At 38.1% G+C, this 23,939-nt stretch overlaps 1 long non-coding RNA gene across 1 annotated transcript in view; it reads left to right on the top strand.

Moving 5' to 3' along the window:
* Window positions 1-11,780: 11,780 nt before the first annotated feature.
* The window catches only part of LOC147610448 (uncharacterized), a 174,845-nt gene continuing 162,686 nt past the window's right edge, over window positions 11,781-23,939 (top strand). Inside the window, exon 1 of the long non-coding RNA XR_015264101.1 lies at window positions 11,781-11,798. This is a non-coding gene — a long non-coding RNA (uncharacterized LOC147610448). The remainder of the gene's footprint in view (window positions 11,799-23,939) is intronic.

The raw sequence follows: 23,939 nt of genomic DNA, 5'->3' as shown, positions 1-23,939 counted from the left end.
AATATCAATCAAGATGATGTGAAAATTCTTATTTATGGCTTCACTCGAAAGAAATCTAGTTACCTTCGACAACAAACCATACAAATTTTATGGGAGGAAGTGAAGGATCTTTTGAACAAGGAATGCTAGATCTTTAGATGTCACTTTTTGATAATGTATTTTATTTTCAATAAAAATGATGGTTTTATACGTCCAAATTTGCATGACTTTTTGAAGTTCAAAAAGTTAATTTTGAGTATTTAAGTATGAAATTTTAGTTTTTTTTGTATTTTTTAAGAGGTTCATTCTAAATTTTACCTTTTTTGGGCAAAAAACTAGCATTTTTGGAGTTTTTTTGGTAGAATAAAAAATGAGTTGTAGTTTTGGCGGTTTAGGTGTACTTTCAAATGACCGACTGTTTGTGCCAGAACAATGCGAATTTGGTCTCTACAATGGCGATGTAGGCTCAAAATTCACACTGTTCTGCACTTCTCCCCTAGCCACTCAGGATCATTTCTGATTATAATGAAGTTGATGCATTTATAGTGAAGTTGAGCACACTAATTATGAGAAACAATAGTTTATAAGATAAAAACACCTTTAATCATGTGTAAAAATATAGTGTTTATCATCCAATGTATCAGAATTGTTCTTGGAGGACTGGGGAAGCGCTATGCCAGAACAGTGTGAATTTAGGCTCTGCAGCGCGGCAACAGAGCAGGCTCAAAATTTGTACTGTTCTGGCACTGCTCCCCTAGCCACTCAGGATCATTTTTGATGCATTTATAATGAAGTTAAGTACACTAATTGTGAGAAACAATAGTTTATAAGATAAAAATAGCTTTAATCATGTGTAAAATTTCATTGTTTGTCATCCAATGCATCAGAATTGCTCCTAGAGGAATGGGGAAGCTATGCCAAAACAGTGCAAATTTAGGCTCTGCACTGGCAGTGCAGGCTCGAAATTCGCACTGTTCTGGCATTGCTCCCCTAGCCACTCAGGATCATTTCTGATGCATTAATGAAGTTGAGTACATTAATTATAAAAATAATAATTTACAAAATAAAAATACCTTTAATCATGTATAAAAATACATTATTTGTCATCCAATGCATCAGAATTTCTCCTAGAGGGCTCGGGAAGCTATGCTAGAACAGTGCGAATTTGGGCTCTACAGGAGCAGTGCAGGCTCAAAATTTGCACTGTTCTGGCACTGCTCCCCCAACCACTCAGAATCATTTTTGATGCATTTATAATCAAGTTGAGTACAGTGATTTATGAGAAACAGTAATTTATAATATAAAAATACCTTTAATCATGTGTAAAAATACATTATTTATCATCCAATGCATGAATTGCTCCTGAAGGACTGGGGAAGCTGTGCCAAAACAATGCGAATTTGGGCTTTTTACAGCAACAGTGCAGGCTAAAAATTTGCACTGTTCTAGCACTGCTCCCCCCAGCCACTCAGAATCATTTTTGATGCATTTATAATCAAGTTGAGTACATTGATTTATGAGAAACAGTAATTTACAAGATAAAAATACCTTTAATCATGTGTAAAAATACGTTATTTGTCATCCAATGCATCAGAATTGCTCTTGAAGAGCTGGGGAAGCTGTGCCAAAACAGTGCAAATTTGGGCTCTACAATAGTGGTGCTGCAGGCTCAAAACTCGCACTGTTCTGGCACTACTCCCCCAGGCTCGAAATTCGCATTGTTCTGGCACTGCTCCCAAAATCATTTCTGATGCATTCACAGAAACATTGATGGTACAAATTAGAAAAAACAATGATATACTTGATGAAAATAAGTTTACAAAAATTGTATTGTATTCATAATAAGAATACAAAAGCTTTCTTACAATATTGAGCTTCCTTCTCTTGTTATTGGGCAGAGTGTGCTCAAGGAGTGATTGGGCTATTCCTTGAGGATCCTCTATGCCTATGCTTTTGGCTATAGCTATACGAACAAGAAGCTTACCCCTAAATCCAGTACCAAAAACATCGAAGGCAAGGGATTTTTTAATCAGAACTATACATTTGGTGCTCTGTGCCGCCATAGAAGCTACACAGAGCACCTTAGAGAGGGCTTTCAAAAAGAAGAGTGAAGGCAGATTGAGGGGTGTAGTCCCTGTGGATAATGGTGATGCCATCCACAGGAAGTCGACCAAGATAGTGTGCCAACGCGACATCATGTCCATGGACCTTGGCCTGGTCTCTGCTGCCGTCGCCTCTCCTAGCAAATGTGTCAATTTCAACCACCCTCTGCAATCAAAGGAAAAATCAAAATATTATTTTATACATAATTACGAATGTTTCTAGGTTGTAAAAGGTCGATTATTACCTCTTGCTCAATGTCTTCTTTTGCCAAAGTGCTGGTGGGGGGGCGGAGAGGTCAATCGAGGACTTAGCCTCATCCTTTTTTGGTGCTTTGGTCTCCTCCATCACTCCAGCAGCAGCAAGGGTATCCTTTTTAGCCTCTAGCTTGTCTTGTAAGGTTGTGAATTCCTCCTCTAGAACTAGGGCTTGCTCCATGGTCTCAACCACAGTTTCCTTGACCAAAGCAACTATCTCTGTGATAGATTCTCCAAGGGGTAATATAGCACTATCTAGGTGAGGACCGAGGTTGGACGTATCAAGGTCCACCTCACATCGCGTGCATATAATGCCCAAGAATTCCTCCATTCTCAAGCCAGCTGCTTTTTCAAGGTCATGAAGAAATAAGTATTCTTCACCTTCCACCACAATGGTGCTCAAGAGATTGATCTCAAGCTCTGGCAGCACCTTGCTCTCCTCGTGTGGGGAAGATGGCCCCACATCTTGTATTACAATGGGCTGTTCAGCTGCAGATTGTGCACCCTATTGAAATTTGAGCAAAATGATGAGCTATGGTGGATCAAACACTAGAATCAACATGATTAAGAAAGTGATTAAGAAATGATTAACACGTAATTAGTGAATAATTAGCAGATAGATTAATGTAGGCATGGATACTCAAAAACCAGCAAATTCTCATTAGGGCTATGCCTCAATTTATAGTGTTTACATCAAGCATCAAATCCCATTGATTTCTCCATGATTCACTCCCTGAATATCTCCACCTTTTGCCTGATTCTCTCCACCTCTTCTCTTTTCCCTGATTATCTCCCAGAATAACTCCACACTCCTAAATTCCCTCATGCTACCCATTATTCTCTCTCAGTAGATTCCTCTAACCTTTTCACAGGTTCTTTCACAATTACATCTTCTCTTTTACAGCCTCTATCCAAGAGCTTGTTCCCACACACACCCTATTCACTTGTATATTTCAACACCTCCCCTCAAGTGAATACTCCTAGTACACCTAGACCCTATACCAAGTTTGCCACCCTTTACTTGATAGTCCGCGACCAGTGTCTACTCCTCCCCTCAAGTTATCTCAGCACACCTGGACCCTGTATCAAGTTTCTTTCTTACTTGACAGTCCGCGACCAGTGCCTCAAGTCCCTAAACTCCATAGTCCTTGACACTCTCTCTCTCAATGTGTCCAAGGCTACTATAAGTGCCCGCGACCTTGACTAAAGTGCTCACACATACATCTACCACGTGGCCTACATCATCGGTGGCTCAGAGGTGGTTTTACTTTATTGGGGCAGGTTACATTGGGTTGTGGGTTCTCTCTCTCTCTCTCTCTCAGAGATTTTCACATGGCTCCTCACTCTTTGGAGCCTCACATCTTCTCTTGTCTTCAGTCTTCTTGTCGTGGCAGCATCTCTTCTTGTGGTAGCTTCTCTTCTCGTGTCCATGTCTTCCTTCAGGTCTTCTTCTCGGTGTGGATCCTCTTCTTGGGAAGAGATATTCTTCTTCTTTCATGGCTGGGGCCATGAGCTCGTCCGTCAGGTCTTTTTGCTCCATGTGAGCAACATGTTTCAATGTTTTGCTGACAGTTCCTTTGGGCTTTTTATGTTTATTTTGTATCATTATGCAATGCAAACCCAAATTTATGTGGGAGGTCTTACCTCTTGCCTTAATCTGGACAAGGGCAGTGTCTGTTCCCATTTTTACACTGATAAAATGTGCCCAATACATAATGCGTATAGCATTCATTCTCATGCACATTCCAAATGCAATTCTGGCTGTGAATAATCTTGAATTTGAGTGAGATACTCAAAAACCAGCAAATTCTCATTAGGGCATGGATACTCAAAAACCAGCAAATTCTCATTAGGGCTATGCCTCAATTTATAGTGTTTACATCAAGCATCAAATCCCATTGATTTCTCCATGATTCACTCCCTGAATATCTCCACCTTTTGCCTGATTCTCTCCACCTCTTCTCTTTTCCCTGATTATCTCCCAGAATAACTCCACACTCCTAAATTCCCTCATGCTACCCATTATTCTCTCTCAGTAGATTCCTCTAACCTTTTCACAGGTTCTTTCACAATTACATCTTCTCTTTTACAGCCTCTATCCAAGAGCTTGTTCCCACACACACCCTATTCACTTGTATATTTCAACACCTCCCCTCAAGTGAATACTCCTAGTACACCTAGACCCTATACCAAGTTTGCCACCCTTTACTTGATAGTCCGCGACCAGTGTCTACTCCTCCCCTCAAGTTATCTCAGCACACCTGGACCCTGTATCAAGTTTCTTTCTTACTTGACAGTCCGCGACCAGTGCCTCAAGTCCCTAAACTCCATAGTCCTTGACACTCTCTCTCTCAATGTGTCCAAGGCTACTATAAGTGCCCGCGACCTTGACTAAAGTGCTCACACATACATCTACCACGTGGCCTACATCATCGGTGGCTCAGAGGTGGTTTTACTTTATTGGGGCAGGTTACATTGGGTTGTGGGTTCTCTCTCTCTCTCTCTCTCAGAGATTTTCACATGGCTCCTCACTCTTTGGAGCCTCACATCTTCTCTTGTCTTCAGTCTTCTTGTCGTGGCAGCATCTCTTCTTGTGGTAGCTTCTCTTCTCGTGTCCATGTCTTCCTTCAGGTCTTCTTCTCGGTGTGGATCCTCTTCTTGGGAAGAGATATTCTTCTTCTTTCATGGCTGGGGCCATGAGCTCGTCCGTCAGGTCTTTTTGCTCCATGTGAGCAACATGTTTCAATGTTTTGCTGACAGTTCCTTTGGGCTTTTTATGTTTATTTTGTATCATTATGCAATGCAAACCCAAATTTATGTGGGAGGTCTTACCTCTTGCCTTAATCTGGACAAGGGCAGTGTCTGTTCCCATTTTTACACTGATAAAATGTGCCCAATACATAATGCGTATAGCATTCATTCTCATGCACATTCCAAATGCAATTCTGGCTGTGAATAATCTTGAATTTGAGTGAGATACTCAAAAACCAGCAAATTCTCATTAGGGCATGGATACTCAAAAACCAGCAAATTCTCATTAGGGCTATGCCTCAATTTATAGTGTTTACATCAAGCATCAAATCCCATTGATTTCTCCATGATTCACTCCCTGAATATCTCCACCTTTTGCCTGATTCTCTCCACCTCTTCTCTTTTCCCTGATTATCTCCCAGAATAACTCCACACTCCTAAATTCCCTCATGCTACCCATTATTCTCTCTCAGTAGATTCCTCTAACCTTTTCACAGGTTCTTTCACAATTACATCTTCTCTTTTACAGCCTCTATCCAAGAGCTTGTTCCCACACACACCCTATTCACTTGTATATTTCAACACACCCTCTGGAAAGTGCTCTGATGCAAGCTGCTCCTCTACACCAGCACTCGTTCCTACTGCCTTCACTTCCTTGTCATCCCTCAAATACCCTGCCAACTGCAATGCAGGCATCTCTACCTCCTCATCCGAATCCTCGTTCGCTGATGAGGAACACAAAAGTGGCGAGCCACAAGAGGAACCTAGTTCCTGAATTGCCCTTCCCCAACCTCTTCACCTCCTTCTTATTGAAGGTACAGTAAGCTCTTGTGGGGATGTAGATGTCGATAAAGCGTTCAAGGCACTGGATGTAGGGGCGGGCATATTGTTGAATGTACTTAAGTAGCTCAACAGGCAACCATCCATCATTGGGGCAATGGGGAAAGGAGATGGAGTGGGGAGCCAAGTATTGCTCCATGTATGCAATCTGCATCTCATAATGTTGGGATGCAAGGGCGAGCGACTTTTCAAAGTTGACTTCATGAGAGAACATGATAAAGAGCTCGCTCTTGCCCGCCCATGGGGTGGTGGAGGGGAACTCACAGAAGTTGTCGAAGTGGGTAGCCATGTGAATGCAAAGAGATAGTGTGAGCTCGTGCTTGGTTTCTATCGCATGAAAATGAGAAAGAAGGAGTTCAAATTTAAAGTTTGGCCTTTTCACACTAGACCGCTAGACAAAAAAATTATAGTTTGCAAAAATATTAAGATTTCAATTAAATAAAGATTGGTTAAAAAAGAGCCTGCTACAAAATTACAAGCATGTCATCTAATCTAAAATTGTTATAATGTCTTCATTTTTTGCCCCTCTTGTGACATTTACTTCATGTTAATCTCCATCTCCTCGTTGACTTGAAAGCTTGTCATTGCCTTCACCTTGATCCTGAAACTCTTGCCCCTCACGTGCATCAAAACAGAGGCTATTTTCCTATATACTCAGTTCATCTTCAAGCTCTTCCACATGCCTACTATGTGTTGGTAGGGCTATGCACCTTGCTGCTGAAAATTCAAGGTCCCCCATTTGCCATGATTCTGAGACCATGGTTGTCCCCTCCTTACGCTTCCCAATCTGTAAAAATATAGAAACTAGCACAATAACCAGAAAGTGTAAGGGTTAATTCTAGATATGTAGTGAAATCAGATATACCTAAATTCTCATCAACTTGAAACTTGACTCTTACACATTGTCAAAGCCCATGATGCTAAAGTGTTGACGCAGGTCTGCTAGGCTCCAATGCTTGCTTGCTGCCACTCGCTCAATCCATCCATTTTGCATCATCATAGCTACATCATCCAGTGAGGCTTTCGAGTGGTTGTTCCTCAACATAATTAGAGGAAAAAATATCTGCAAAGAGACATAAGAAAATGGAGAATCATAAGAAAATTTGAAACAAAAAATCCAATATTAGCATGTTGTTAAAGCTATGTTTATGTTACACTGATAATTTGAAGGAAACCTTGGTCGTTGGCTTTGAATGTACAGGTCTCCACGAGTATACACATGTTGCACTATGGCAACCAATCCTTCCTTCTTAGTATGCTTGAAGCCTTGTAGCCGCCCCTTCTAATGATGTAGCATATTCACCAGTTGACGCACTCGATGTGGTCCCTTAGAGCTTCTGCATGTAGACCCAAGCCCCAACCGTGAATCTTGTTGGAGCCCAAAATCCATTCTCATCTCTTGTGTTATGCAGCACAAGCTCTTCCACCTTCTCCCTATGTCTTCTCACATTACTGGAAGAGGCCATGGTGGTAAGAAAAGAGAAGAAGGGAAAAGAAAAGCATGTTTTACAATAGAGGAGTGGAGAGGAGAGAAAGTTTAGGGTTTTGAGTGTAGCAATGGAAAGCTTAAAAGAGGGTTAGAGTTTGAGAATAGGCTTCCTGAACCTAAATTAGACTAAAGAGGGATAGAGTTTTAGAATAGGCTTCCTGAACCTAGAGTAGACTAAAGAGGGATAGAGTTTCTGTAGCAATGGAGAGGGAGGGAGCTTGAGAGAGAGAGAGAGAGAGAGGGAGATTGAGAGGGAGAGAGCTTGAGAAGGAGGGAGAGCTTGAGAGGGATGGAGTTTCTGCAGCAATGGAGAGCTTAGAAAAGGAAGAAAGAGGGAGAGGGAGCTTGAGACTGAGGGAGCTTGACAAGGAGGGAGAGCTTGAGAGGTATGGAGTTTCTGCAGCAATGGAGAGCCTAGAAGAGGAAGAAAGAGGTTTAAAATGAGCTTTCCAAACCTAGAGTATGTTGGGGGAAAGTTTGAGAGGGAAAACACACTTTTGGAAAAAAATTAAAAATTTTTAATTTTTAGGATGTCTAATTATTTGATCCTCACATTGTAATGACTTGGCAAACCTTGCCAAATCACTACAATGCAATAAGGGTCATCATGTCCAATTGTTGGAAACTTATCATGTTCTAGTGATTTGTAAACTTTGCCAAATTACTACAATGCAATAGGGAATGTCATGTCTAATTGTTAGACCCTTATCGCGTTATAGTGATTATGTTTTCTTAGTCTTTTGACAAAATTATGCACCTAATTCTTCTACCAATGTTGTAGTGATTTGGAAACTTTGGAATCTAGTTCTTGCCTAATGCTTTGAGAATGCGTCTACCAGTGTTGTAGTGATTTGGAAACTTTATCAAATCCCTATAACACAACAAGGGTCATCATGTCCATTTGTTGGACCCTTATCACCATTGTAGTGATTTTATTTTCCTAGGGCTCTCTTCTTGTTGGTCCAAACTCTTTCTCTCTCTAGAGAAAATAGGATCTATTGGAAAAGGATAAGAACGATTGGAAAATCATTTTTTCAATGATCGACCCTGGTGTTGTTTCTAGGAGGGTGTGCTCTATTTTGTTAGTCTCCCCTTATGAGGAGTAGCCAATAAGGTGAGCACTAAGGCACCCAATAGTTCTTAAGTGTCGCCAGCAGATGCTTAGGAGATAGATTATGTAGATCGACCCTGGTGTTTTTTCTAGGGTGTGCTCTATTTTGTTAGTCTCCCCTTATGAGAGGAGCAGCCAATAAGGTGAGCACTAAGGCACCCAATAGTTCCTAAGTGTCGCCAGATGCTTAGGAGATAGATTATGTAGATTTGGAATTTGCTAAGTAGGATGCATGCTTATGTAGGCTATGTGACCACATTAGTGAGTTTTGATGTGAACAACAAACCAAGGACACAATGTTCTCAGGTTATGAGGCCCATTTAAGGGTGTAGATGATCTTAGATGATCGTGGAGCTACACAAATTTCATATGGGACTCTGTTGTAGTCTAATATGGTCCCAATCGAATGATGTGGTCAGTTGGTCATTTTGGACCAAGTTATGGGTTGGCCACATGGACGACCTATGTCTATGGTGACCCTAGGTACTATATATAAACTATTTTTGTAGCCTCAATTCATCATCGAGTTTATTGTGCTCAAACACTCCTGTATATGCAAGACATCCTTTGTCCCTAAAGCCTGTCTAAATCACCATCAAAGCTCCTTACGCGAAGCACACAAGTGGGTGGGAGAAGTTATATCAATTTGTAATCAAGTTTTTGAAAGAAATAATACTTTTAACTCTCCACTTCTTTTGGTAATACTTTGTATCATTGCATTGATCTAGCTTATACAATTATCTATTCTTACAAGGACCCATATTACAATGCAATAGTGTAATGCCAATTCTTGTGTTGGAGGTGTGGAGGTCTTGGAGCACATGTAGACCTAACTTATGGCCAATAAAATGTTTCCTATGATAGTATTAGAGTTAGAGTGGATTTGGAGGTGTGGAGGTCTTGGAGCACATGTAGACCTAACTTATGGCCAATAAAATGTTTCCTATGATAGTATTAGAGTTAGAGGTAGAGTGGATTTGGCATCTTTTTCAAAAAAAAATTACAAAGACATCATTGACAAGTTATTTTCGTAAAACATTGTAATCTTTGTAAGTGGCCAAATGGGCACGTCATTGTGTGTGAAAATGAAGAGAAAATTCCTTATAAAACTGCCACAACCAAATGAGTATGTGAGTGCATGTGTGAATAAACAAAGAAAGAGTGCGTCTACAATAAATCTAAACATGATCAAAGCACAAGGGCATGAGATAACCACAACACATAGCATGGCATTGACACTAAATGCATCAAATCAAGAATAAAGCATCAAAGAAAGCATTCAACAAAGCGAAGAAGGAGAAGGGCATGACGTAGAGTCAAGGTCATAGCAACCAAGAGGCTACCACGACATCGACATCAACTTCTAAATATCTCTTCTAAATATTGCTAGGTGTCCTCCCTTTAATTTATCATTTGTAATTTTTATGATTTAATGTGTTGTTAAAAAATTGGTCTTTTTACTCAGAAAATATTTAGATACTAAATGGGATCTCCATTTGCATTTCCATCAAATCTGGTCATTATTTTTGACTAGTTTAGTTCTTTGCAAATCTAGGCCTTTGGGGGCCATATGCATGGAAAACCCCCCCTTCCTACTCTCCCCTTCTATGTATACATTATTTCAAACTAATACTTTACTACCCTAATAGAAGTCAAATATGCTGAGACAACTAATGAATATGACACCTCTTGTAAATGTAAACTTATAACTAAGAGCACACTACAAAAGCTTATTTAACTTTAGACAACCCAACACCTTTTTAGAGAGCTATATACATTCTTTTGGAAATAATATTGTAGCTTTAGCAACTAGGAGCATGCTAGTTAGAGCTGCTAATATGGAAAGCTTTTGAGCAAAGCATATATGCGGGCCTACAACATTATCTAAATACTATTTCTATTTTAATGGTTTTCCTCCCTTTGCATTGTGGTAATAAGTATAACCATACTGTAAAATCAAAATTTTCCTTAATATAATTCCAAGCTTTCTCCAAGAAAAATGTCAGATGTACAATGTCCTTAAATCAAAACCACACTACATGTAGAAGGTATTTACTAATTTAGTACCTAGGATGTACAAGGTCACTCAATATATATGTTGAAAACAAGCGGATGTCACATGCATGTATCAGTGATTTAGGTTTTTGTGTGTGATAGTGGTATTCTGTTGAGTACTTGACGACCAAGAAGAGTATAAAAATCTTTATTTATCTAGACCATTAATAATGAATTGTCTGACACTTGAGATAATTGAATGGAAAAGTAATTAACAAAACGTAGATTTTTCTCCACCATACCCCTTAGAATAGTTACTTCATCTAAGATACTATAGATGTAGAAAACAAGCATGCTAAGTAAACCATTATTTTCATGTAGTTGTGTTCATGTCTAGCATGACTCCGTTTGGGCATGTCGTGCATCAAAAACTTGCATAAAAACTCCATGCTGAAGCTACAAAAATGTGAATAATAGAGTTGAAACGCATTGAACTCTTAGTGGGCCCAAGTTTCATAACGCATACAACCTTGTGTTAATGCCTTCCTAGTGGGAACTTATGTGAAGAGGGCACTTATAAGTTGAGTGTGGGAGTGGGTACTTGTAAGTTGAAATTTGGTCCTTTAAGACAAAAAGTAGGAGATCGGTCAAACCAAGTGAGTCAGAACTTAGGGGTAGCATTTGGGAGGAAAAGGGCTCATTGTTATAAAACAAAAGTAGTATTTTGGTGCATTTTTCACCACTCAAATTGAAAGAAACTAGTGTATCCAGAGAATACAAGCTAGCATTATGAGAAAGGCGGTTATAAACAACGACTAATGTGAAGGAAAAGAAGGCCACGATAAAGACCTCGGCTTATCCAGGGTGAGCACTATCTTCACGAGCCATGAAGGGATGGACATCATGCATAAAGGGACGTAGCACTTAATGCGAGCGATGAAGGGATGGACATCATTGAACGTGGGAGGCAAAAGGTTTCATTTGGTCGGGCAGCATGTCAAGACGCCATTTTATTTCCGTTCGTCAGCCTGTTTTTATCTGTATGCGCGCGCCTGTGTCTGTGTTTGTGTGTGTGTGTGACATCATGCTTTTTCCTACGGCCATTTTATTTCATACGATCATGGTTCTTCCGTTCGTCAACGCCTGTGTGTGTGTGAGAGAGAGAGAGAGAGAGAGAGAGGGGGCCTTGAAGAAGACGATCCCTTCTTCATCTCTCTTCTCGCCACAGGAGCATTCTCTCCCTCACCCCCGCATCTCCCCCGCCTACATTCACACAGTGAGTAGCCCCTTCCTCCCTTCTTCTCATTGTACTCTAAAAGAATCGCTAACTCCCGTAACCTGCTCACGCGCCATTCTTATCTTAATCAACTTAAAAATCTTGTTGAGTGATTTGCTGATCGTTAATGGCGTGGGTGTTTTCTTCTGATCTGCCAGGTCCAGCACCGCATTGAGAAGTGCCTCTTGTTTCACATGGATTGGGAAGAGTGCCTGGCCTCTCTCTTTAGAAGTATCTCTACATTATCTTAAGGAAAAGTTTCACAACACTTCCACGTGGTAGAAATTTGGAAGTTTGGGTAGAATTTAAATTTGGAGTCTCAAAAGATGTGTGAAGCACGAGTTGTCCACTAGTGCTAGAGTAAAAGAGGAGGTCACAAGAACAGGTAATTATAGATAAGATTATGAACAAGTAATGGGTTGAGATGGGTAATTGTTGGTTGAGATACAAAAAAATCTTCCCAAGCAAGCCTAGAATTTGAAGGGTGCCTCTATTTTTTTCTTTTGGAGGGCTTTTCTTTAGGAGGAGATTGGAAAGGCATATAACTAAAATTTTCAAAACCCTTTCTTTCCTTTAAAGGGTAATTGTGTTTTCACCCTTCTTGTGAAGGTTCTGACTCCTTTGGAAGGGTATGTTAACCTTAAAATTCTAGCCATGTTCCCAAGCGTGACCTAGGCTTGAAAAAGTATATCTTCGTATCAAATTTTAAAACCAAAAATCTTCGTATCCCCTTGGTCCCTTTTTTTCCTCTCGTTTAGCCATGTGGAGAGGAAGTAAGTTGTGTTCAATAAAGCAGTGGATATGGAGTTCTTGCTGATGCTGTTTTCAACGACAAATGTAGGAAACTTTTGATGCTGTTTTCGACGACAAATGTAGGAAACTTTCGAGCCTATTTTCAACGGATGCAGGAAACTTTCGATGCTTATTTCGACGTGTGTAAGTATTAAATTTTTTTTGGCATAATGGTGCATCCAGCTCAGTCTTGTAGCTGGATGCACCATTATGCCAAATTTATAGAGTACGAAAGACAACTATACTCTGATGTGAAGAATGAAGATAATTTGTTGAAAAAGTTAGAGAGTGCCATAACATTTTCGACATTACAAAGTAGGTACACAATTCACACAAGTGCAAACAATGGCCAAATTATATTGCAAGATGTGAAATTTACATATCAAGCTCTAACGAGATAAGCCAAAATTGAAATTTACATATCAAGCTCTGACAAGATAAGCCAAAATTTGCATACAATCTATACAAGCTCAAACAAAGATGTGAGCTGACCAAAATGTGTATATACAAGGGGAAAGACATGGACAAGGCCACTTTATGTGGAGCCCTCACTCAGGATCCGGCATTGGTCCCTCTAAAAACCATACAAGATGCTTTTTTTGGTATACCAAAACAACGATCTAACATGACAAGGCAAAGCAAGTATACAAATCATAAGGTTAAGGCTTGCCGCACTTACCATATCTACAATGTGCCCCCAATTGAGGTTGGCGCCTTCTTGCTCAAGGTTCTCCAAAAGAAAGTATGTGTTATGGCGGCGAGCAATGTCCTCCTCTTCTCCTGTTGGTCGGCCGACCAACCACTTGATTCTAAAAGTACCAAAACAACAAGATAAGCGTTGATACTTACAAAGTAGACATAACATCAAATGAAACATACAAAATAAATGTTGATACTTACAAAGTAGACATGGAATGCGTCCCAACCGCCACTTCCAAAGTGAGAGCTTCCTACGCTCTCCATTCGGGCTTTGGTCACATCCTCTTGTTGCTTGTAACGTTGGGGATTTCAAGCATGCTTTTGCCTCTCCTCATTTCAATCCTCGGTGCTCATGTACCAAGGCTTCTCACCCGCTACCTTCAGTCTCCTAGTCACATCTCCCTGCCAATGTTTCATGACGTCCACCATGTGGTCCTTTATCCACCTTATGGAGGGATGACATCACTACTGCCGGGGCCGGCTTGTACTCATCCTTGATTTGATTTATGACTCTATCTTTCTTGTCTGTATCCAACTTTGGCCATAAATTCATAAAGTCATTTGCAAAGACAATGTGGCAAAGCTTGCAGATGCGGCTCTTCATCTCTTGCCCAACATTATCCAAAACCACATTGCCATTGACAATTGTGGAAAATTTTTCTCCACTGGCGGGTGTGGGCTGTGTGTGGAAACGTCGCGATGATCGTGAGCGTGGAGGGCTTTTGTTGCTAGATGGGGAAGGACGCTCACGTGGGAGCGTAGACCCATCCGTGCCCCCACTTGGACAACAATCGCCTCCACCTCCACTACTTGAGCATTGTGCTCTGCGAAAGTGGACGAGCGACCTGAGGTGTAAGATTCCTCCCCAGCCTCTCAAGAAGTCCAGTATCTTCCGCTGTAATCAAATCCCTCTTCAGAAATATAAAAGATCTTGTTTCCACCTGTTTTGGTCTAGAGAGAGAAAATCTTCTAGAGAGAGATGATTCAGTTTTTAAATATTTTTAGATGGAAAAATATCTCATCTTATTAAATAAATTCCCCCGAAACAGAAGTTCAAAAATAATTTCAAAGAAATAAACTATAATCTGTTCAAAAGGCCTTATCCTAAGAGTCCAGATTTTCTGAAAATTTTAAATTAAGGTTCCTATGGACCAATAAGATTAATCCGAATCTAGGGAGGAGGTAAATTGAAGAAATAAAGAGAATCCCCCCAAAAATGAGTTAAAAAAATAAATTTTTGATACCTTAGAGTGGGGATTCTCCCTCATGAAGTAGGCGCCTTTTTTCCATCATTGCTTCTGAATTTTAAATTAATAAAACTAGATATTTTATCTCTCCTCTCTCCTAATTCAAAACTAGATCCAAAAAGTGAACTAAACTGACCCAAAAATGGTCAAAAATTGGCCAAATTGATCTGAAAAATTTTAGAATCAGTTTGCTTGGTTAGAAGCTCACTTTTTCCTATAAATAGAAGCCTCCTCCTTTGTAGAAGCTTTATGATGTTTTATGCACTGTTACTCTACTACTCCCTAAAGCCTAAAACAATGAATTTATTGATAATTCATTAGTTTTTGACCATTTTCTCTTCAAAAGAATTGGTGGCCACTCTTGTTGCAAAGAAGAGTAGATCCCTTGAACCATCAAGCCAAAGGAAAGCTCACAAAATTCATGTAAGCTAGAAATCCTACTTTTTCTTTATTCCATTCAATGGTTTTCTAATTTTTATTTTCTTTAAAATAAAAAATGATGTTATGCTTTGTTAGAAAGGCTTTCCCTCTCTCTTCATTCTTGAATTCAGCCTTTCAGTATCCTAGATATGTAATCAAATTCTTAGAATTAAACTTTTCATATTGTTTCTCTTTAAAAAGTGACATTTGATTATTTTAGAATGCTTTAAACCATTTGGGATAATTTCTAAGTAACTTGAGAATGAAAAAAATTAAAAAATGGTCAGCCATACAAAGGAGGTTATGGCAAAATTTGCTTAAATTTTGTGAAATAAGTTTTATCTTTTATTATTCAAAAAAGTAATCCCCACCGTTTGTGTATTCTAAAAGTGTTATTTTCATTCTAGGCATAGAAAAATGCATGTTACAAATATTTTTATTATAAAAGTGTTATTTCCATTAGAATAAATTTCTATGCATAGAAAGATGCATATTGGAGAATTTTTTTTAATTCTAAAAGTGTTACTTACATCAAAATTGATTGTTATGCATAAATAGATGCATAAAAGAATTTTTTTATTATAAAAGTGTTACTTTCATCAAAATTGATTTTTATGCATAAATAGATGCATAAAAGAGGTTTTTTTTATTATAAAAGTGTTACTTTCATCAAAATTAATTTTTATGCATAAATAGATGCATAAAATATTTTTTTAATAATAAAATATTACTTTCATCAAAATTATTTTTTATGCATAAATAGATGCATAAAAGAATTTTTTAAATTATAAAAGTGTTATTTTCATCAAAATTGATTTTTTATGCATAAATAGATGCATAAAAGAGGTTTTTTTAATTATAAAAGTGTTACTTTCATCAAAATTGATTTTTATGCATAAATAGATGCATAAATTAAATTGTTTTACTATAAAAGTATTACTTTCATCAAAAATGTTTTTTATGCATAAAAGATTTTTTTTAAATTATAAAAGTGTTACTTTCATCAAAAATATTTTTTATGCATAAATAGATGCATAAAAGAAAATTTTTTATTATAAAAGTGTTACTTTCATCAAAATTGATTTTTATGCACAAAAAAAGATTTTTTTTATATTATAAAAGTGTTACTTTCATCAAAATTGATTTTTATGCATAAATAGATGCATAAAAGATTTTTTTTAATTATAAAAGTGATACTTTCATCAAAATTAATTTTTATGCATAAAAGGATTTTCTTTTATATAAAAGTGTTATTTCCATAGAAGTTGGAATTTATGCATAAATAGATGCATACATAATTTTTATATCAAAATAAAAGTTCTCTTTAATCCTATGTTTAAATCCCATGAATATTGGTAAATGAATAAGTAAATACTCTGTGAGAGAAAATTCTATCGTTTCATATTCTCTAGGATGGTAATGAGAAAACTCAAAAAAACTATCGAAGTCGAAATTTTAGAAAAATGATTAATTTATTCCTCATAGGAATTCGTGATTAGTTTTGAATTCAATTAAGTAAATACTCAATAAATGAACAGTAAAGTAGTAATTGAAATATTACCCTTCGAGAAAGATAGTTCAGGGAGAACCTTTCCAGACTCAAACCCTGAATCAGACATGACCAAGACATAACTCCTTCGTCAGTTTCAAGAAAAGACGATGTGACCAGTTCAAGAAAATTCACTCAAATCACCCACCGAATCTGAAATCAAATTAAGACCCTTTGATTCTGATCTTAGGAGGATCAAGGTTACAAAATTCGAGGAATTCTGTTTGGAATTCAGACCTGCACGATCAGAAAGTCTTGGGATATGGATTTAAGATATACTCATTGTATTCAAAAGAAACTCAAAACTGAAAACTTGCATAGAAACCCTGTTTTCTTAAAGGACTTGTGCATTAAGCTCTATGCATAGAGGACCTACAAAACAAAACCCCTCTTTTTGGTAGATAAAAATAGAGGAAAGAGAGAAAGAAATTTACCTCTTTTTGGTGAAGTTGAAAGAGAGGATTAGAAGACCTACAAAACAAAACAAAAAGTTGAGAAAAGAATTAGTGATACAAAACCCTAAAAGTGTGAATAGCATGGATACACAAGGAGGTTTATTCTTCAACACACACACACCAATTTAACAACCAAGAGGAGAGGAGAGGGGAGGGGAGGGGAGGGAGGGCAAAGAAGGTGGTGGAGAAGAGCTTGGGAGAGAGAAAGAACCTATGAAACAAATGAGAAAGCAAAAAAACAAGAAAATTACTCATAATTACACACAGACATTTTACATCACATGTACATGTAACCAAGAGGAGATGGGAGTGAGGGAAAAGGAGGCATACCTGATGAGGAAGCAAAACACATGCACACGAAAAAAATGCAGAAAAAAGAGAGGTTCTGTTTTACTGTAAAAACCTGCACCGTTGATATATGCGTCAAAATAAGCGTGGAAAAATGCATCGAAAAGTACGTGAAAAATAGCGTGGAAATAAGAGGCGATAAAATAACATTCCCACACTCTTTTCGACGGTTATCTTGATGATCTTTTTGACGCCTATTTTGACGATCACTACTTTTCATTCAAATTCAAAATCTTTCCAGATCTTGCGCGCCCCCGATATTTCAAATTACCTATCACCCTCCACAAATACTTAAGGCAGGATTCCTCTCCAAAAATAAGCATTCGTTCCCATTTTGCAAATCAATATGAAAACCATGGACGATGCCACACCCTCAAATTTTGTTGATTTAGAAGAGAAGACACTTTACCCATGTACTCGCTGTAAATACCAAGTGGCTCGACATCGACGAATTTGCAATAATCATATAAAAAATGGGAGACTATTTTCGGTGGAGCGATTGGAACATCTAATTAGTGGCAATGTACGCTTCAACAATGACGAACCAGTGGGGATATCTGGCCTGAACGATGGAGACTAACAAGAGTAGCCACAAACGAGGTGATCCAACAACCTGAGAAACTTGAGGCAGATTCGGAGAAAATACTAGAACATGACATGGATGACATGATAAATGCCTTACATGATGGAACAGAAGATTGAGGTTTGGAACACGAAGGGGTAGAAGAAAACACACGACATGTGGAATACGCTTCCCAAGAAGAGAAATAGCTACGCAGGCTTGCTCGTCTTCCACTATATCGTGGAGCACATGTGTCTGTTTTACGTGCTTGCCTATCCATATTGAAATTGCAATCGATTTTTGGATGGTCTGATACGAGCGTATCAAAATGTTTTGCGGCGTAAGTGATGATATCATATGCAATTAGTGAGTTATGTACCTTTATATGCATTTTCTTAGCCTGACTATTTTGTGTAGCACCTTATTGAAACATCAAATATTTCTAGAAGATAATGAGATGCTAGTGGACCGTAGTCGAGCAAAAGCAATATTGCACTTGATTGGCATGGACTATAACACACACCATGCTTGTCCAAATAATTGTATTCTTTATCGACAAGAATATAACAACGCAGTACAATGTCCGCATTGTGGTACATCGAGATATAGATAAGATGAGCAAGGAGAAAGGAGGGTACCACTCGGGGCCTTGCCCTCGAATATCCGGGCACGAGACTACGCTGGTGGTCACTCCGAAAAAACTCAAACCGGGAAAAATTCCCATGCCCGGAAAGCAGGGACGATTCCACCTTTATGAATTTTTTAAACGAATATTTCTAACGTGATCAATTCTAAACTATCCTTCAACTGAATAAATCAGATAGAAGGAAACTATCGCTGATAATTTTGATCATTTTAGTAAATTCAACGCTTTTTTCCTGATTAAGATCAGGCACAGCCGTTGATCCACTTATTTGAAAAATTTATCAAGAAATTGTCTAACTACTCGAATCTTAGCGTAATCCTAAGATTTTTCAGTTTGATTATTAAAACTCCACTGATTCTAGCCTAACCCCATCCGGCCCATGGGTTAGCCACCACCCTACCCACTGGAATCGGTGGAACCAAACAAGTACTCACCCACCCATAATTGAATTGCCTTTCTTAACTTTAGCTTTAGAAAATAGATACGCACACACTCCTCTTTATTAAAACTTTAATAAAAACAATCCTTGATAAACAATTTACGGGTTATACATGTCATACTTCAAAATTTCCATTGAGTCTTTGTTTCTCAACAAAACAGTATCACTCTGGACTCTGCGTTAAGACCAGCGAGTCAACAACGAGATCCAGTGATAGATTACAAAAACATAGGTCCATCATATAATATCTTCCTCGACATACGCATGGATGTCCTCGGCACCGCGAGCCCGTGCATCGCCTGGTCAGAACCCTCCGGGATCCTCCTACTGAGGTGTCCTGGCACTTCAATCAGGGACCGCTTCGTCGGCCCTCATTCATCGTACCGGAAGCGCACCGAGATTGGTCAAGACCTCGACAGGTTTTATCACGTGAGCTGTCCCTCGAACACTCCCTCTGCCAGCTGTTGCAACCGAACTTCCCTTAGATAAAAATATATGCCAAATGCTCCCTCCATTCTGGTGTAAGACAGTCTTTTAAGAAGGCAGGGTTTCTATGCAAGTTTACAGTGTTGATTTTCGTTTGAATACCATGAGTATATCGTAAATCCGTATCTCAATACTTCTAGATCCAGTTTTCAATTCCAAGCAGAATTCTTCAAATTCTGTTAACTTGATCCTCAGATCAAAATCACAAGTCTTAACTTAGTTTCAGATTCGGTGGGTGATTTGAGTACATTTCCCTGAACTGGGCCCATCGTCATTGATTGAAACTGATGAAGGAATTAGGTCTTGGTCAATAGTCTGAGTCAGAGCTTAGATCTTGAAAGGTTCTTTCTAAAATTATCTTTCTTGAAAGGTACTATCTCAATTTCTCTTTTTCTAAAATTTCTTTCGACAAATATTTGTTTACAGATTTCAAAAACATGGATTTCTTGAGGACTATTCATTTACGTCGATCTCCGATTAAAATTTATCTTTTATGCATACTTCTATGCATTAAAATCAATTATGATAAAAGTAACACTTTTATAATAAAAATTTATCTTTTATGCATACTTCTATGCATTAAAATCAAATATGATAAAAGTAACACTTTTATAATAAAAATTTATCTTTTATGCATACTTCTATGCATTAAAATCAAATATGATAAAAGTAACACTTTTATAATAAAAATTTATCTTTTATGCATAATTCTATGCATTAAAATCAAATATGATAAAAGTAACACTTTTATAATAAAAATTTATCTTTTATGCATACTTCTATGCATTAAAATCAAATATGATAAAAGTAACACTTTTAATATAAAAATTTATCCTTTATGCATACTTCTATGCATGAAAATAAAAAATGATAAAAGTAACACTTTTGATATAAAAATTAATCATTTATGCATACTTCTATGCATGAAAATAAAAATGATAAAAGTAACACTTTTGATATAAAAATTTATCCTTTATGCATACTCCTATGCATGAAAATAAAAATGATAAAAGTAACACTTTTGATATAAAAATTTATCCTTTATGCATACTCCTATGCATGAAAATAAAAATGATAAAAGTAACACTTTTGATATAAAAAAAATTTCTTTTATACACATGATCAAAATGCATCTTCTATGCATGAAAATGATACTTTGGAATATAGAAACCATAAGGGTTACTCTTCTAGAATAATAAAAGATGAATTTTATTTCACTAATTTTTAAAAATTTTGCCATAACCTCCTTTGTATGGCTAACCATTTTTCAAATTTCTAAGTCTTAAAAACTAGTTAAAAATACACCAAAAGTATTGAATTTATCCTAAAGTAAATATTTTTCCTCTTAATTAAGACAAACATTATAAAAACTTGACAATAACCATTCACCTAGTGAAAGAAAGTAACAGGGGTGGGTTACTTATGAAAGAAAGTAACAGGGGTGGGTAGTCCCTCACCAAGGGAGTGGCTCATGAAGGAGTCACCACTTAGCATCTCACGGGAGAAGCTCACCATTGATTCTTGGAACAAATGACATTATCATGAATGAGCCATAATCCCATTTACATTGGTATTTATACTCCACCCACCAAGAGTTCACACCTACTTACTAGTTGTCCATGGCCTTGGGCCCATAATGCGCTTTCTTACAAACCATCCCTTCCCCAATGGTTTCGTCCTCGAAACCTCAAATGAATACCCCAAATTTGGAGAAGAATGTTCCATGTGGCTGAATTTACACCAACCCATATTGCTCTATCAATGCTTCATATCCCTCCAATGCTGAAATAGGTTGCCATGAAGCTTCTTCCTTAGGTAAACCTTTCCATTGAACAAGATACTCCACCAAGGTACGGGTGCGAAGTACCTTTTTCCTTGCACCCAAGATAGCTTCTGGAATGTATTCAATCATTCCCTCTTCATTCATTGGAGGTAACTCATCAACCATTTGATTGATCATACCCACATATCCTTTCAAGTGAGAGACATGAAACACATCATGAATCTTTGTTGTAGATGGAAGTAAGAGTTGATATGCAACCTCCCCAACTCTTCGTATCACTTGATAAGGACCATAATAGCGATGAGCTAGCTTGGTGTTGGTGCTTCCCTTCAAAGACCCATATCTTGACTTTGGTATTCTCAAAAGAACCCAATCTCCCACTTTGAATTCCAATGGTCTTCGATGAACATTGGCATATTGTCTCATTTTCTCTTGTGCAACCTTCAAATTACTTTTGCATTGTTGCAACAAAGCTTGCATTCTTTCAGCTTCCTCCTTGGCATTATGGTTAGAAGTCTCATATGTACCCACCAACATAGGCAAATTGACCTTGTAACCATATAAAGCCTCAAAGGGTGACATGCCAATGCTCACATGATATGTTGAGTTGTAAGCAAACTCAGCCAAATGTAACCAATCATCCCATGTGCTTTGAGTATCATGACAATAGTGGCGTAGATATGTTTCCACCCATTTGTTTACTCTTTCTGTTTGACCATCGGTTTCGGGATGATAGGCGGTGCTTGGAGTAAGCTTGGTTCCCATATATTCAAACAATGAATGCTCTTCCACATCCCCTTCCAAAAGAAACTTTTCCTTATTGCATCAAAGGTTTTGTAGACACCTAAATGACCAGCCATAGGAGTACAATGCATCTCTTCCATGATCTTCTTGATAAATGATGAAGTAGGAACCAAGTAGACTTTTCCTTTGTAGTAGAGGAGACCATTTTTCAGCTCATAATGGGGTAACTCTTCACATACACCTTGCTGTAATTTCTGCACTATTTGTGAGGTTTCTTCATCAAACAAGTACTCTTCTTGTATCTCCATGATCCAATCTTTATGCACCTCAGAAATAGCATACAATGAGTAGGCCCACATACGAGACAAGGAATCGGCAACCACATTTTCTTTGCCCTTTGTGTATGTGATTTCAAAATCATGGTTTTGTAGTGTTGCTACCCACCTTCTTTGCTTAGGAGACAAATTGGGTTGTGTGAGGAAATACTTCAGCACCCTATGATCACTCCTCACATAAAAATGACTCCCATATAAGTAATGGTGCCATTTCTTGATAGCATGGAGTATAGCAATCATCTCTTGCTCATACACATGGAGTTCTCTTTCTTTGTCATTCAACTTTCTACTTTCATAAGCAATGACTCCATGGTCTTGGTAAAGTACCACACCAATCCCTCTTCCACTTGCATCCGCCCTTATTGTGAAAGGTTTGGTGAAGTCTGGACATACCAAAATAGGTGCTGATGTGAGCATCTTCTTCATATCTTCAAAGCTTTTGTTGGCAATGGCATCCCAAAAGAAGGTTTCCTTCTTCAATTTGTCCGTCATTGGGGCTGCAATTTTTGCATAGTGGGCAATAAAGCGCCTATAGAATGAAGATAACCCCAAGAATCCCCTCAATTGAGTAGTGTTTGAAGGAACCGGCCAATTCCTAATACATTCCACTTTCTTTGGATCCACACAAATGCCATCCTTGCTCACAATGTGACCCAAATATTCCACCTCATGTGCCATGAAGGTACATTTTGTCTCCTTAACATACAACTTGTTTTGCCTCAAGACCTCCAAAACCTCTTTCACGTGCTTCAAATGCACTTCCTCATCTTTGCTATAGATAAGTATGTCGTCGAAAAAGACCAATACAAACTTGTAGAGGAAAGGTTGAAGCACTTTGTTCATCAATGCTTGAAAAGTTGCCGGTGCATTGCATAATCCAAACGGCATAACCATGAATTGGTAAAGACCCCTTTCCGTACGAAATGCTGTTTTGAACTCATCACCACTTTTCATCCTTATTTGATGGTATCCGGAACGCAAATCAATCTTTGAAAAGCATGTGGCACCCTTCAACTTATCCAAAAGATCATCCACCCTTGGTATTGGAAATTGATTTTTGATGGTGATCTTATTCAAATCACGGTAATCAATGCACATGCGAAAAGTACCATCCTTTTTCTTCACAAGTAGGACCAGAGAAGCAAAAGGAGATTGACTTGGTTCAACCCATCCCATGTCAATGAGTTCTTTGACTTGCTTTGCCACCTCTTCCTTTTCAACCTTTGACAAACGATAGGGAGGCTTGTTGCTTGGTTTGGCATTTGGTTCCAAATCAATAGCGTGATCAACACTCCTCTTTGGCGGCATTGATTTTGGCATGGTAAACACATCTTCATAATCCTTGAGTAGCTTAACCATGTCCACATTTTCGATGCAATCCTTTTTGCTATTATCTTCCTCTTTGCAAAGCTGTAGTACATAAACATAGCCCTCTTTCTTGAACTCTTTCTTCATTTGAGTAGCATTGATCATGAAGAGCTTGGACCCTTGCATTCCATTCAATGTAATAACCCCTCCATGATGCACAAAACTCATGAAACTTTTCTGTAAGTTCATGGTAAAAGAGTTCAAAGTGGACAGCCAATCACATCCAAGTACTATGTCAATTGGTCCCAACTCAATCACCAAAAGATCA

This window comes from Cibotium barometz, chromosome 49 (genome assembly GCF_041138505.1).
Source record: "Cibotium barometz isolate CiBa-2024 chromosome 49, ASM4113850v1, whole genome shotgun sequence".
Classification (NCBI taxonomy): domain Eukaryota; kingdom Viridiplantae; phylum Streptophyta; class Polypodiopsida; order Cyatheales; family Cibotiaceae; genus Cibotium; species Cibotium barometz.
This window is presented reverse-complemented; position numbering and strand designations above follow the sequence as displayed.